The following is a 14,005-nucleotide window of genomic DNA, read 5'->3' as shown; positions in this document are numbered from 1 at the left end:
AAAGCGGTCATTTCAACCTCCTAAAAATCCGTCTAGACTCTGGTGACTTTTCTCCATCCCTGTTGTGACCTCCTATACGTATTAGTGTCCAGAGGCTGCCGTAACAAATTACCTCAAACTGGGTGAATTAAGACATCAGAAATGTATTCTCTCACAGTTCCAGAGGCCAGAAGTCTCAAGTCAAGATGTTGGCAGGGCCTCAGTCCCTCCGAAGACTCTGGGCTCAGGGGGAGGGAAGGGGACAGAGGTGGGGGAGGGTCCCCTTCTGGCCTCTTGCAGCTTCTGGTGTCTCCAGGCATTCATTGCCCGGTGGCTGCATCCCTCTGTCTTCGCATCTTCCTTCTCCTCTTCTCTGTTTCTCCGCTGGGTGTTTCCTATTAGAACATTTGTTATTGGGTTTAGGGCCCACCCAGGTAATCTAGGATGAGCTGATCTCAAAATCCTTAATTTCATTATAACTGCAAAGACCCTTTGTCCCTAAAAAGGACACATTCACAGATTCCAGGATCTGGACAATATCTTTTGGGGGTCTCCATTCAAGCCCTGTGTACCCTCCAGACGCCATCAGTCAAGCTGGGCTGCTAGGCAACCCTCCCCCCCATCTCCCAGCCTCCAGCCCTTGCAGCCAGAGGGAGTTTGCAAAATCAGAGACCAGCCTCATATCCTTCCCTCCTTAAATCTCACAATGACTCAACGGGGCTTGGCCCTGCTAACCTTTCAGGCGTGGGGTCTCTCTGCTCCCCTCCCCCAACCCTGTTCCCACTGCGCTGCCCTTGGTTCCCACAACGGTCTAAGCTTGCTCTTGCTTTCAAGGCCTCGCTTCCACCACTGTTCCCAGTACCTGGGACTCTTCCCTGGGCTCCACCAGGATGACTTGCTCATCCGCCAAGTCTCAGTGTAGATGTTCCTCCCTTGACAACCCTGGCTGAGTCAGGGGCCTCCTCTGAGCTCCCGCGGCCCCTGGGCTGTCGCTATCATGAGTGATGGTAGTGGGTTATAGCATGGGTTCAGCTGTCTGGCTCTCTGGACAGAGAGCTCGGCCAGGGAAGGTGCAGGTTGCCCATATCCATCTAGCTCACTGCGGATGGTCACCACCCACTGCAGGGCACAGCGGGGGTCTTGCGGTATTTCTGGGGGGCATGAATGTCAGACTTGGCCGGACCTTTCCCTCTACCTCCCACCCCTGCCTATCTTCCTTCCTCAGAGTCTTGAGGGACACTTTTTTTCACCTTAAAAATCTTAAGCTGTGGGCACCTGGGTTTCTCAATCAGTTAAACACCCGATTTCGGCTCAGGTCATGATCTCATGGTTTGTGAGTTCGAGCCCTGCATCCAGCTCTCTGCTATCAGCATGGAGCCTGCCTCAGATCCTCTGTCACCTTCTCTCTCTGTCCCTCCCCCGTTCACATTCTCGTCCTTTTTCTCAAAAATAATCATTAAAAAAAATTTATAAGGGTACTTGGGTGGCTCAGTTGGTTAAGTGTCTGACTTTAGCTCAGGTTATGATCTCTCGGTCCATGGGCTTAAGCCCTGCATCGGGCTTTGTAATGACAGCTCAGAGCCAGGAACCTGCTTCACAGATTCTGTGTCTCCCTCTCTCTCTCAAAAATAAATAAACATTAAAAAAAATTTTGGGGGGGGGCACCTGGGTGGCTCAGTCAGTTAAGCATCCGACTTCAGCTCAGGTCATGATTTCATGGTTCGTGGATTCGAGCCCCACGTTGGGCTCTGTGCTGGCAGCCAGCTCAGAGCTTGGAGCCTGCTTCAGATTCTGTGACTCCCTCTCTCCCTGACCCTCCCCTGCTCACGCTGTCTCTCTCTCTCTCTCAGAAATAAATAAAACAATAAAAAATTAAAAAAATTTTTTCTTTAATTTACAAAATCTGAAGTTATGTTTGAATGTGTGTTTTATAGATAACAGCTGTACTGTAATACAATTTACGTATCATACAATTCACCTATTTAAAGTGTACAAGTCAATGGTTTTTAGTATGTTCAGAATTGTGCAAACATCACTGCAATCAAATTTAGAATTTTTTCATCATCTCCCAAAGAAAGCCTGTGCATATTAGCAGTCACTCCCCATTTCCCTCCGATTGCTCCCCTTCAGCAGCCCTTGGCAACCAGTAACCAGCTTTCTGTCTCTATAGATTTCCCTCTTCTGGATATTGCAAAGCAGTGGAATGGCATAATACATGGCTGCTGTAACTGGTTTCTTTGACTTAATGTAATGTTTTTGAGGTTTTGTAGCATATGTCTTATTCATTCCTTTTTATTGCCTGAACAATATTCCATTGTATGGATATACCACTCTTTATCCATTCATTCATCAGTGGTGGGCATTGGGTTGTTTCTACTTGTAGTTTTTGTTTTTTAATTTTTTTAATGTTTTATTTATTTCTAAGAGAGAGAGAGAGAGAGAGACAGCATGAGCAGGGGAGGGTCAGAAAAAGAGGGAGACACAGAATCTGAAACAGGCTCCAGGTCTGAGCTAGCTGTGAACACAGAGCCTGACGCAGGGCTTGAACCCACGAACCGTGAGATCATGACCTGAGCCAAAGTTGGACACTTAACCGACTGAGCCACCCAGGCGCCCCTGTTTTTACTTTTTGATTATGAGCTAGGCTGCATGCAAGTTTTTGGTGGTTATATGTTTTCATTTTTCTTGAGTATATATCTAGGAGTGGTGAATGTGAGTTTTTTCTCTTTTTTTTGTTTGTTTTTTTTTTCATTTCGTTCTATGGCCAACATGGGGCTTGAACTTACAACCCTGAGATCAAGAGCCACTTGCTGTATTGACTGAGCCAGCCAGGCGCCCCTGAATATGTCTTCTAAATTAAAAACAACTTGTATTAAAATTTTAAAAAATTAGGGGCGCCTGGGTGGCTTAGTCAGTTAACCGTCCGACTTTCGCTTAGGTCATGATCTCGCGGTTCGTGGGTTCCAGCCCCGCGTCGGGCTCTGTGCTGACTGTCAGCTCGGAGCCTGGAGCCTGTTTCAGTCTGTGACTCCCTCTCTCTCTGACCCTCCCCTGCTCACGCTGTCTCTCTCTCTCTCTCTCTCTCCTAGAAATAAATAAAACATAAAAAAATTTTTTTTTAAATTATTGATATTTATTTTTAAGAGAGAGAGAGACTCAGAGTATGAGCAGGGAAGGGTCAGAGAGAGAGGGAGACACAGAATCCGAAGCAGGCTCCAGGCTCCACGCTCTCAGCACAGAGCCTGATGTGTGGCTCGAACGCATGAACTATGAGATAATTACCCGAGCTGAAGTCAGCTGCCCAACAGACTGAGCCACCCAGGCACCCCTATTAAAAATTTTTAATGTTTTATTTTCAAGAGTGAGAGTGCAAGTGAGGGAGGAACAGAGAGGGGGGGAACAGATCTAAAGTGGGCTCTGCACTGACAGCAGCAAGCCTGAAATGGGGCTCGAAATCACAAACCGTGAGATCATGACCTGAGCAGATGTTGGACGCTCAACCAACTGAGCCACACAGGTGCCCCGAATAACTTCTATTTTATTTAATCACAAATGTGATTCATTGGAGATCACCCAAATGACAAATTAGAAACAAGAAAATATGGACACAGTTCCATAATCCCCACAAAGAAAGATATCTGGTGTCCGGCCCTGCAGACACCCGTTTGCTCCTGCTTCCTTACATGGCAGGTGGACAGGAGGCTGTGTATGTGGAAATTGACAACTCCCAACCCATGCAGAAGACAGCCTAGATCTGGTTCCCCCAATCCCTCCTGTGACTATCAATAAATAGCCACTCAGTGCAGATTAGAAATGAAACCAGATTTGACTTCAAAGGACAAACAGCTAAGAGAATGGAGGATTTTCAGCTGTCTAGAGACAGATTTTTAAGAGGCTAAAACCTCTTTGGGAAAAAAAGGGAGGGTACTAAAAACACAAAAGAGGCAAAATCCAAACAAAAACCTGGGGAATCATTCTATCAAGGTGGATGACTTACAAGTGATTTATTTTCTTTTAAGAAATGTTAATGATACAATATTGTGATTATTATGTTTTACCACTAAAAAAGAGTCTAAGAAGCCTTTGAGGGCTTATGACGAGAAAGAATGATTTTACAAAACTCAGCCATTCTTAAGAGGGGTGCGGCCAGAAAGGCTTTCTTGCTCCTTTATAGTTTCTTCCAAGAACTGGCTCACTGAGACAGAGGCTGAGCGAGCAGACAGCCGCAGACCTGTGGGAAGCTGTGAAGATCTCAGCTCCAAGACAGAGCTGCTTATGAGCATGGAGGGAAAAGCAGGTAAGAAAAGGCATTAAGACGTTCTCCCTTTGAAACTACTGTGGGTGAAAAATTGGAAATTCTTAACCATTCATGGCAGTAAGAAAGTCTATACCTACATATTTGTTTTTGTAAATACCTTGCTGTGTAAGTATCCATTCCCAAATGTATGTTCTTCATTATAATATAGTTTCTTTTTTAATTTTTAATTTTTGAGAGAGAGAGAGAGAACACAAGTAGGGGAGAGGGCAGAGGGAGAGAGAGAGAGAGAGAGAGAGAGAGAGAGAGAGAGAGAATCTTAAGCAGGCTCTATGCTCAGTGCTGAGCGTGGAGCCTGACACAGGGCTCAATCCCACAACCCAGAGATCACTATCTGAGCCAAAATCAAGAGTCAGATGTTTAACCGACTAAGACACCCAGGCACCCCTATAATAATTTTTATAAGCACCCCTTCTTAAACAGTGATGAGTAATTCTAATATTTATGCTCAAGTGTTTGTAAAAAGAGTCCTACTCATTCTAAAAAGTACCATTAACTAGAAAAACATGCTTGTCTACTCAACAGCATGGGCTAGAGGTGTCAGGATGCCTGGCAGAGAAGCCGCTACTTGCCCACCTTCACCCAGGACAGACGTTGCTAAGGGACAACAGCACTCCTTCCCACCGATCTGAAGACAGTCCTCTGTAGCCCTGTCTACTCTTCGCAAACGGCAGCTTCTAGGAGCGGATCGGTGTGGGTGCAAACCCAAGGTGCCACCTACTGGCAAAGCTTTCTAATTGCAGGCAGAGTACCCGTTCCAAGCCAGCAACGCCAGACAAAATGATGGTACATGAACTATTCAGCCTAGTCTTGCATAAATACAATAGCTCTCCTGGAGAAGATCTTTGAACTTCAATATGACTTTTCCTTGCTTTAGCCCAACAGACTGGCCAATAGAAGCATTTCAGGCAACAGTCAGTAGTGGCAAAGAGTCTTTAGGTAACCCTAAATTCTTCTCCAACATTCTCTTTGCCAAAAGCTGACCCTTCTGTCCTAGACCTCAGGTTCCCAGGCTCCCCAGATGTCTCACTCTGCAAACTGCATGTCACAGGCTTCACAAAACTGCCATGCAAAAACATGGCAACTTTTTCCTAGGCAGATGTGCCAGTCACTGGGCAAGGAGCTCATTTAAAGGCTCCTCATAGCAATCTACCCTGAGACACCTGCTGCTATCCTCATTTTCCAAGAAAGAACTGAGGCTCAGGGAGGGGAAGCAACTTGGCCAAGGTCACACAGTGAGGAAGACGGAGGCAGGATTGAAGCATCCTCCTGGTCAGCGGGGGCTACAGGCCTTACAACATTAGCCCCATATTGGGGCTAAATGAAACTTGTTGCAGGAGGAGTCCGAAGCAGGTCAGCTGTGCTCCTGGGAGCATCGCAACGGGACAGGGCACAAGCATCCCCAGATGGGCCAATGAGGCCCTTTGAGCAGGGAGATGGCCAGGGGGCAGGGGCCCAGGGCCCATTCTGGACCTGGACAGTCCTGACCACATGCTCCAGGGTTCTGCAGCCAGACTTTGGGTCCCACTCTGCCATTGCCGGCCTGCCATGTATGAACCTCCCTGGCTTCCCTTTCTTGAACAAAATACCTCCGCGTGGGCAGCTGTGATAATGCACGCAGTCTGCAGTCACACAGATGAAGGCCTGGGGCTGACCCACTAGGAAGCAGGTCAAAGCTGGCCCTCTTTCCCTCTCCACGCCCCTGTCCTCCTTCGGACTCTCTGTTCTCTTAGTATCTCTGTCTCTGCCTGTATGACTCTACTCTGACCCGCCTTCTCTCCACTCCAGGTTCAAGCTCCGCCGTGCTGACCTTAGAGTTCAGGCTCTCTCCGTCTCTGCCATGCCCTCTCTTATCCTCCATCTGTCTGTCTCCCACCCTTCTCTCTTTCCATCTTCTGGTGGCTCCAGCCTACAGACACAGAGGCTGTCTGCCAGCCCAATTCCCGGGGCGGGCACTTCTCAGTTCTCTAGCACCTCCCCGAACAGCCTCCATTCAGGTGTGTCATGAGCAACTAGACGCCCTGGGCCAGGCCCGCTCAGGACTGGAGTTTGTGGTTCTCCCGGGGAGAGCAGGCGCAGAGGTACAGTTCCTGATGCAGCCTTGGTGCTCGCGGATCTCTGCCTGCCCAGCGGCGGAAATCTGTGCAGCTACCTCACCCAGGGGTGCCCTCCCAAGCGGCAGGCAATAGCTACCAGAGCTGGAGTCGTAAGCACTGCCATTTTATATGTGCACACACACACACTTTTTGAATTCTTAGGGCAAAGAGTGACTATGGCGTGTGTACTTTGGGGTATTCATTTTTTTCAAACTATGTAAAAGGATTCACAACGAAAACGAACACCCTTAGTCTCGCGGCTCACCTTCCCAAAGGCAGCTGGTTACCAATTTCTTGTGAATCCTTCTAGAGACAGTGAGTGCATGATCCAAGTATGTATGGGTATATATTCCTGCAATTTCCTCCTAAGTGACGGCAGCCTTTATACACAGCTGTACTTACTTTTTTCACTTAATATCCGATCTTGGAAATTGTTCCATAATCTATCTACCTCATCTATCATCTATCTATCTATCTATCTATCTATCTATCTATCTATCTATCTATCTAATCTATCTCACGTTCCACAAAATTCATCTTTGAAATGCACGTTTCAATGACTGCAGCTGATTTCCTTGTGTTCTTTGCAAATGTATGTGTAAGAGACTTCCTCAGTGTGGAATTGCTAGGTTAAAGGAGTATACATTTTACCTTTCATTACGTATTACAAATTTCACTTCAAAGCGGGCATATGGGAAGGGACATTTTCCCCACACTCTTGCCAACCCATTTTATCAAAAATGGTTGTTTTTAGCATTAGTTTTGGAGGCTGCTATCTTATTGTAGTTTTCATTTGCATCACTTCCCTTTTGAGTGAAGGTGAATGCCTTTTCATTCCATGTTGTCTGTTCATACCTTTTGCTCATTTCTCTTTTGGGCCAGTGATGTTATTGATTTGTAAGTGCTCTTTACATATGGAGGAAACTAATCTTTTTATCTGACTGAAACTTTACAAATTTTCCCTTTAAAAATTTTCCCAAATTTTTTCTATGCAGAAATTTTAAAGTACCCAAGTGTGTCTTTGATGGTGTCTGGGGTATGTATCTTTCGTAGAATTCTTAGAAAAATTACAAAAAGGTCCCAGCATCTATGCCTGTTTACAGTCTACCAAGGGAACCAGACAAATCACCAGACGGCTCCAATACAGAATGCTGTGAGTGGGGAAGCCCAATGGACACATGACCCCATCTTTGGGGTATCTTCCTAGGTCATCTTCCTAGAGGCTAAGGGGGTGATAGCTGAGCTAGACTGAAGGATGAGTGAGCATTGGCAGGCAGAGGGAACAGGATAGAAAAGCTGTATGGCCGGCTGGAGAGCACAGAGTGGTCAGGAGAACTGAGACACACTCGGTGTCCCAGGGTCCGGGGCAGAGGGAAGATGAGAGCAGGCTGGGCCATGTTCAGTTCTCAACCTGAGGGCCGCAGGAAGGCTAAAGTATTCCTCACAGGGTGAATTGACTTCATTTGCTTTTGGGAAGATCCTGAAGAACTGGAAGGGTCAGAGAGGCTGTAGGTCCACCAAGGAGACTGAGGCCATATCCCACGAAGCAGGTGGCTAGATGGGAAAAGGCCAAGGGGTGGGCAGATGGAGACAGGGTCCAGGCTTGGTGCCCCAGGGCCAAACCAGAGGGCGGGGCGAGGAGAGCCTGGAGTCCAGGTGCTCAAGGAACACACATTCCCCCATATGGCTGTCCCTCCACTTAAGACTCTCCAAGCCAAGCAGGATGCTAGGGAGCCATTTCTTTTAGGCCCAGGGGCTCTGTTACACAATTTATACCAGCCCAGGGCAGCCGGTGCCAGGCATGGGTGGGAGACCGGCTCCCTACCCTTGAGAGCAGAGGGGTGCGGTTCTGAGGGAGGCCAGAGCCTGTGGGGTGCGGAGAAAGGGACGAGGCTCAGGAGTGGTGCTGGGCTGGCACCCACTCTCCCCGGCTCCGGAAGAACCTGGGGTCCTCTGCCTGAAGGGCCCTTCTCCCTATATCTTTCCATCTGTCTCTTCTGTCTCTCCAGCCATCTACTCTCTACATCTCTCTGGCTCACTTGTCTTCCTCTATCTCTGGCTTGCTGGCCCTCTATCTCTCTGAGTACCTCTCTCTGACTCTCTCTGACTCTTTCCCCTTCCTCTCATTCTTCTCTTCCCCCTGAGAATCACTTCCTCGGAGGTGGAAACCATTCCTCTTAGGGGTGTCACGTGCTCGTGGCCTAGCAGACACCACCTAGGACTGGCAGGGGCTCAGGGGCTCTGCTCTAAGTCACTCCTCTTGCTCGCCCTTCATGCCTGCCAGATCCATCTAACCACAGGGACTTGTGGCCAGCACTCCAAATGCATCCAGCAGGGGATGGGCTTCATTTCACTGGAGCTGAGAGATAGACACCTTCCCACACAGAAGGCCCTCTCACAGGCAGACCTGTGTTCCTAGACCACTGGTCACTAAACACCCCCCTTACCTACCTCGAGGATCCACTACCAGTAACTCAGGGCTTAAGTGAGGAAGATCTCTGTTAACTGCCCTCCAACATTTAACAACATTCAACATATTAGTCATTGACACTCTAGTGCGAATGAGCCAACAGCTCTTCCTTCTACCCCCACCCAGAGACCTCATTAACTCATTTTTGCAGGAGGACAGGTGTGAAAAGAGAAGCAGAATAAAGGACCCCACAGAAGGCAGATGGGACAGAGGTGGAAGGCAGAAAGGAGGGGACTTGGGGGAAGGTAACAGAGGATGGGAAGTGGGACAAAAGCTGTTAAGCAGAAGGCCTCTTATTTGTCTATCCCTTCATAGTCCACAAGCACAGTCACAGGAAAGTCCCCCAATATTGTATCACCCCCACTCTCCAGATGGGAAACTGAGGCCCAGAGAGAAGGGACCTGCTGTAGATCACACAAACATCCAGGTCTCCTGACTCCAAAGCCAGGTACCCTATCCTGCCTGCCATGCTAGTTTGTGCTGTCGCGTCACTCTGTCACTTCCTCCTAGCCCCAAAGGCGCAGGCCTCTCCTCCCAAAGATTCCTGAGGAAGGCAGAAGTCTCCCTTGCAGCCATAATCTATGATTTTCTGACAGCTTCCTTCCTACCGTTCCCTTCCAGGCTCAGACACAGCTCTGTGAGGATGGAATGAGCTGGGTGAGAAGGCAGCTCCATGGAGCATAAATAACTCGTCCAGGCAGCTGCAGGCTCCCAGGAGGCCCCCAGAGCCCCCGCCCTGGCCCAGCAGGGTGTCCTCTGCTCTGGGACTGAGGGGCAACAGGGCCAGGCCTCCAGATCAAAGGCACAGAAAGCAGGCATTGTTCCCCAACCTGGAAACGCTTGGGGAAGGCCTAGCCCTCGGCCCTGCCCTTTGTCTGGGCAGAAGCTTTGAAGGCCAGTGACATTTACGCAGCCCCCTGCCTTTCATAACATCCAGGCACTGCCTGGGCCATTAGGCCTGCGGCCCTAGGGGCTGCTGCCACGGTTCTGTGGGCCCCCCTTGGCCCCCTGCCCACTTGAGCTGCTTCCTCACCGATAGATAGAATCGGAGTGATAGGGACAGATCCGGTGGGGCTGCGGGGCTCACCCAGCTGCCGTGCAAACAGGGCCGATGATGGCGAGCACTCAGGGAGGCTGTCCTTTGGGACACAGGCAGGGAAGGCCCTTAGCACAGGCTCCAGTGGGAGTTCATAAGGAAGGGGGGCTGCCACCCAGGTTTGTTTGCTATGAGAACACTATTTCCTGTTTGGACTAGGCCGGGTGAACATGTCAGTGAATCCACACCAGAAGGGCTGTGTTTCCCCGGACCCCACGGCCCGCTCCAGGAGGGGTGTGTGTGTGTGTGTGTGTGTGTGTGTGTGCGCGCGCGCGCGCGCCCGTATGTGTGCACGTGTGTGTCTGAGTCTGTGTCCCTGTGTGGTCCACACACGTGTGTGTGCCCATGTGTTTTCTCTCACCTCATCAGCTCCCACACGGGAGTCTAACTCTGAGCCAAAAGTTCTCTTTTTCCCTAAAGAAGCCCCACTGCGGCCAGAGGGCGCCAGTGTGGCCTGGTGGGTAGGCCGGCACCCATCACTCACCAGCCGGGCCTCGGGCGAGCCCCACACCTGCGGGGATAAGAAGGCGGCCTCCCTGGGGACAGAGAGGAGGGCAGGAGACAATGCAACCAAATGCTTAGCGCAGCACCTGGCACACAGTCAGTGCTGGGGAACGGAAGCTGCTGTCTTACTGGCGGTTGTGGTCGGGTCTTGGCAGCAGAGAGGACCAGGGCCCGTGGGAGGAGGCCCCGCCCACAAGGCAGGACCTGAGGGAGGAGGCCCCGCCCACAGGGCAGGCCCCGAGGGAGGAGGCCCCGCCCACAGGGACAGCCCCCACTCCCGGAGAGCTGGAGCCAGCGGCGCCTCTCTCTGCCTCAACAAACATTGAAACCTAAATGACTAAGACCCGGGTCCCCGCAGCATTTCCTGCCCCTTCTGCTCAGGGAGGAAAGAGGACCAGAAAACAGGATGACAGTTACCATGAAAGTATGTGCTTAAAAGAGGGCTTCAGACTGTGCCCCAGGACCAAAGCTTTCACACTTTCCCAGAAGCACACTCCTGACCCAGAGGGATCTTTAAAAGCTCCTGTGGCCCTTCCTTTTAAAGGCAAGGAAATGAGACTCAGAGAGGGGAGGTGACTTGTGCTAGTTCAAACAGCTCCCAGTGCTTGGTCCTGAATTGACACCTAGGTTTTTGGGAAACTGAGACTATGCGGTAACCAGCAGGCTGCACCACCACGAGGTGTGGCTGTAGATATAGGAGATCCCAGGAGATCCCAGCCTCAGCAAGGACAGGACCTTGTCCAAATGTCGACAGCACCTATTACTGAGAGTGTCCCTCGCTGAGAGGTCCCTTTTTTAAAAAAATGTTTTTTAATGTTTTATTTATTTCTGAGAGAGAGAGACAGCATGAGCAGGGGAGGGTCAGAGAGAGGGAGATACAGAATCCGAAACAGGCTGCAGGCTCTGAGCTAGCTGTCAGCACAGAGCCCGACGCGGGGCTCGAACCCACGAACCGTGAGATCATGACCTGAGCCGAAGTCGGACGCTCAACCGACTGAGCCACCCAGGCGCCCCAGAGACCCCTTTTTTGAGAGGGTTCGCTGGCTGGAAAATTCTGCAGTAGCCTGAAGCTCCCACGAGTTTGGTGGCGTCAGCAAAGGAATGTGTATGCCAGTACACACACAAGAGCATCTTGGACGTGTTGCAAATAGACCTGGCAGTGCCTCCTCTTTTCTGTGGCCCCAGAGGGGGTCCCGGACATCTTGCAGTCCCTTCCAGGCACTCTGCAGGACAGAAGCCACTGCCTGGCACTTCTCCTTCCTCAAGAGATGCATGCCCTTCAAAGTGCCCTTTGCGGGGGTGCCTGGGTGGCTGACTGGCTGCTTAGCATGAAGCCTGCTTAAGGTTCTCTCTCCCTTTCTGCCCCTCTCCCCAACTCCCTCTCTCTCTCTCTCTCAATCTGTAGATAGATGATAGATAGATGATAGATAGATAGATAGATAGATAGATAGATAGAGATAGACAGATAGATAGATAGATACAACAAAGTGCCCTTTGGAGAGATGTTTTTTTATCCCAGCCATTTAGCCAGGGCTTATGGGTCTGGGGTCCTCTCATGAGACGGTCCCTTGGGAGTGACCAGCCATCCAGGGGATGAAGTCAGTGATTGAGTTATGTCAAAACAAGGGCTAACCACAGAGGTACAAAACTGCATTTGGGCAGGTCAGACAGATGCCATAAAGTAGGTGCCCCAAAATAGCACATGGGAGGGAGGGAAGCAGCTTCTCAAGGGGGCAAAATTCGCACTACGAAGATATCTTTGGAGGAAGTGGTGCATGCTTGGGGGACCACATGAAGCAAGGGACAGTGGATGCCAGGGCAGGGGCAGACCTCTCATGGTCACACCCACATAGGGAACGTGCAGATGTCCTTACAAAGAGAAACTGGGGCTGGAGAGGGTCAGGACTTGCCCAAGTTAACTTGGGCAAAGGCAGCAGAGGCAAAGTTTGAAGCTGGCTCTAACTACCTGCCCCCTTGCGGGTATTGGCATACCCTCCCCCATCCTGACTTGGGCCCAGGACCTTGTGCTGCCCAGCCCTGGTGAGTCCAGACAAGGCAACTCTGGGAATTAGAGTTAGGGGCTGGCAGATCCTTCTTGCCAGAATGTTTCTAGCAGAGATCCTGGGTCTGGGTCTGGACAAGCCACAGCAGGATCCTGAGAGGCAGGCTTCTGGTGCACTGCCAAGTTGGGCAGGGGGCTCCCCAGCCCAGGACTGCTTGCTGCATGTCAATCCAGGCAGAAGAGGGAGTTAGAGACTATCCTGAGGTTTTGGAGGGGTCCCCTTTGATGACAGCTGTGGTTCTTCCCCATAAACACACACACCTATCATAAATATCCATCACACACCTACACACAGGCATCATGCACATTTCACACACACCCATCATACCTGCACACACACATATCACACGTGTGCATCACAAGCAGCACCATATACACACTCATCCATCACACACACACACACACACACACACACACACACACACCTTTGAGGGATTCACAGCCCTCTCCCCAGAAGTTCATGCCTATACTTCAGATACTCTAAGCCGATCCTTACCTTGTTACAGATGAGGAAATTGAGGTCCAGACCAATATGCTGTCTGCCCTCTCCCCTAATTGTACTTGGGGTGATCCCTCCCAGGTGATCCCTGCATGGGAGTAGGTGATCCCCTCCAGGGTGCCTGGGTGGCTCAGTCTGTTAAGCATCAGACTTTTGATTTTGACTCAAGTCATGATCTCACGGTACCTGAGATTGGGCCCTGAGTCAGGCTCCCTGTGAGAACAGTGCAAGCCTGCTTGGGATTCTCGCTTTCCCTCTCCCTCTGCCTCTCCCTGCTTGCATGTGCTCTCTCCCAAAATAAGCAAATAAACATTTAAAAAGAAAAAAAAAAACAAGGCTGACCCCTCTGAAGTCACAAGATATGGGTTTAAATCCTGGCTCTTCCAACCACTGACAGACAGCCCCTCTCTGTGTGTCAGTTTATCTGTAAGATGATGGTAAAAGAAGACACTGATCTTATGACCAGCCCAGGTTTTCTCCTTGCAGGGGCGGCTACAAGTGCCTCAGTTTTCTTCTCTGTATAATGGGAATAATTGTTCCCACTTTGCCCAAAGCGGTTTGGGGATTAAACAAAGACAGGACGTGAAGTGGAGGCAAGGTGCCCTGCACACAGTGGTGCTCACTGCTCAGGAAACCTTTGTTGCATGGATGGATGGATCCCGCGTGCCTTAGGAACTAGATCTCTCAAAAATGTTGGGAAGAGATGAGGGCCCTGGCATCACGTGTTCAGGCGTGGCGGCTTTGGGTCCGGGCTGCGTCTGAGATGATGGCCTCGACCGCAGGTCCTTGGTCTGCAGCACGTGAGAGGGCACCTCCGAACTGGCACCCTGGTCTCAAAAAGGCCACACGGCGAAAGGCGCCAGGCTCAGGTGGGCACCTGGCGGGCCTCCCGGCTGGGGCACCCGACCCCCCCAGGGCTCCTTCCGGGTTGGCAACGGCTGCGCAGGAGGCGGGGGGCCGCGCCGAGGGGCCGGGGGGCCGGGC

General features: G+C 50.6%; 1 protein-coding gene across 1 annotated transcript in view; it reads left to right on the top strand.

The window, feature by feature from the left end:
- The window catches only part of EMID1 (EMI domain containing 1), a 93,709-nt gene that overhangs the window by 26,030 nt on the left and 53,674 nt on the right, over positions 1-14,005 (top strand). The gene's annotated exons all lie outside the window — the stretch shown is intronic.

This window comes from Crocuta crocuta, unplaced genomic scaffold (assembly GCF_008692635.1).
Source record: "Crocuta crocuta isolate KB4526 unplaced genomic scaffold, BGI_CrCroc_1.0 scaffold348, whole genome shotgun sequence".
In the NCBI taxonomy this organism is placed as follows: domain Eukaryota; kingdom Metazoa; phylum Chordata; class Mammalia; order Carnivora; family Hyaenidae; genus Crocuta; species Crocuta crocuta.
This window is presented reverse-complemented; position numbering and strand designations above follow the sequence as displayed.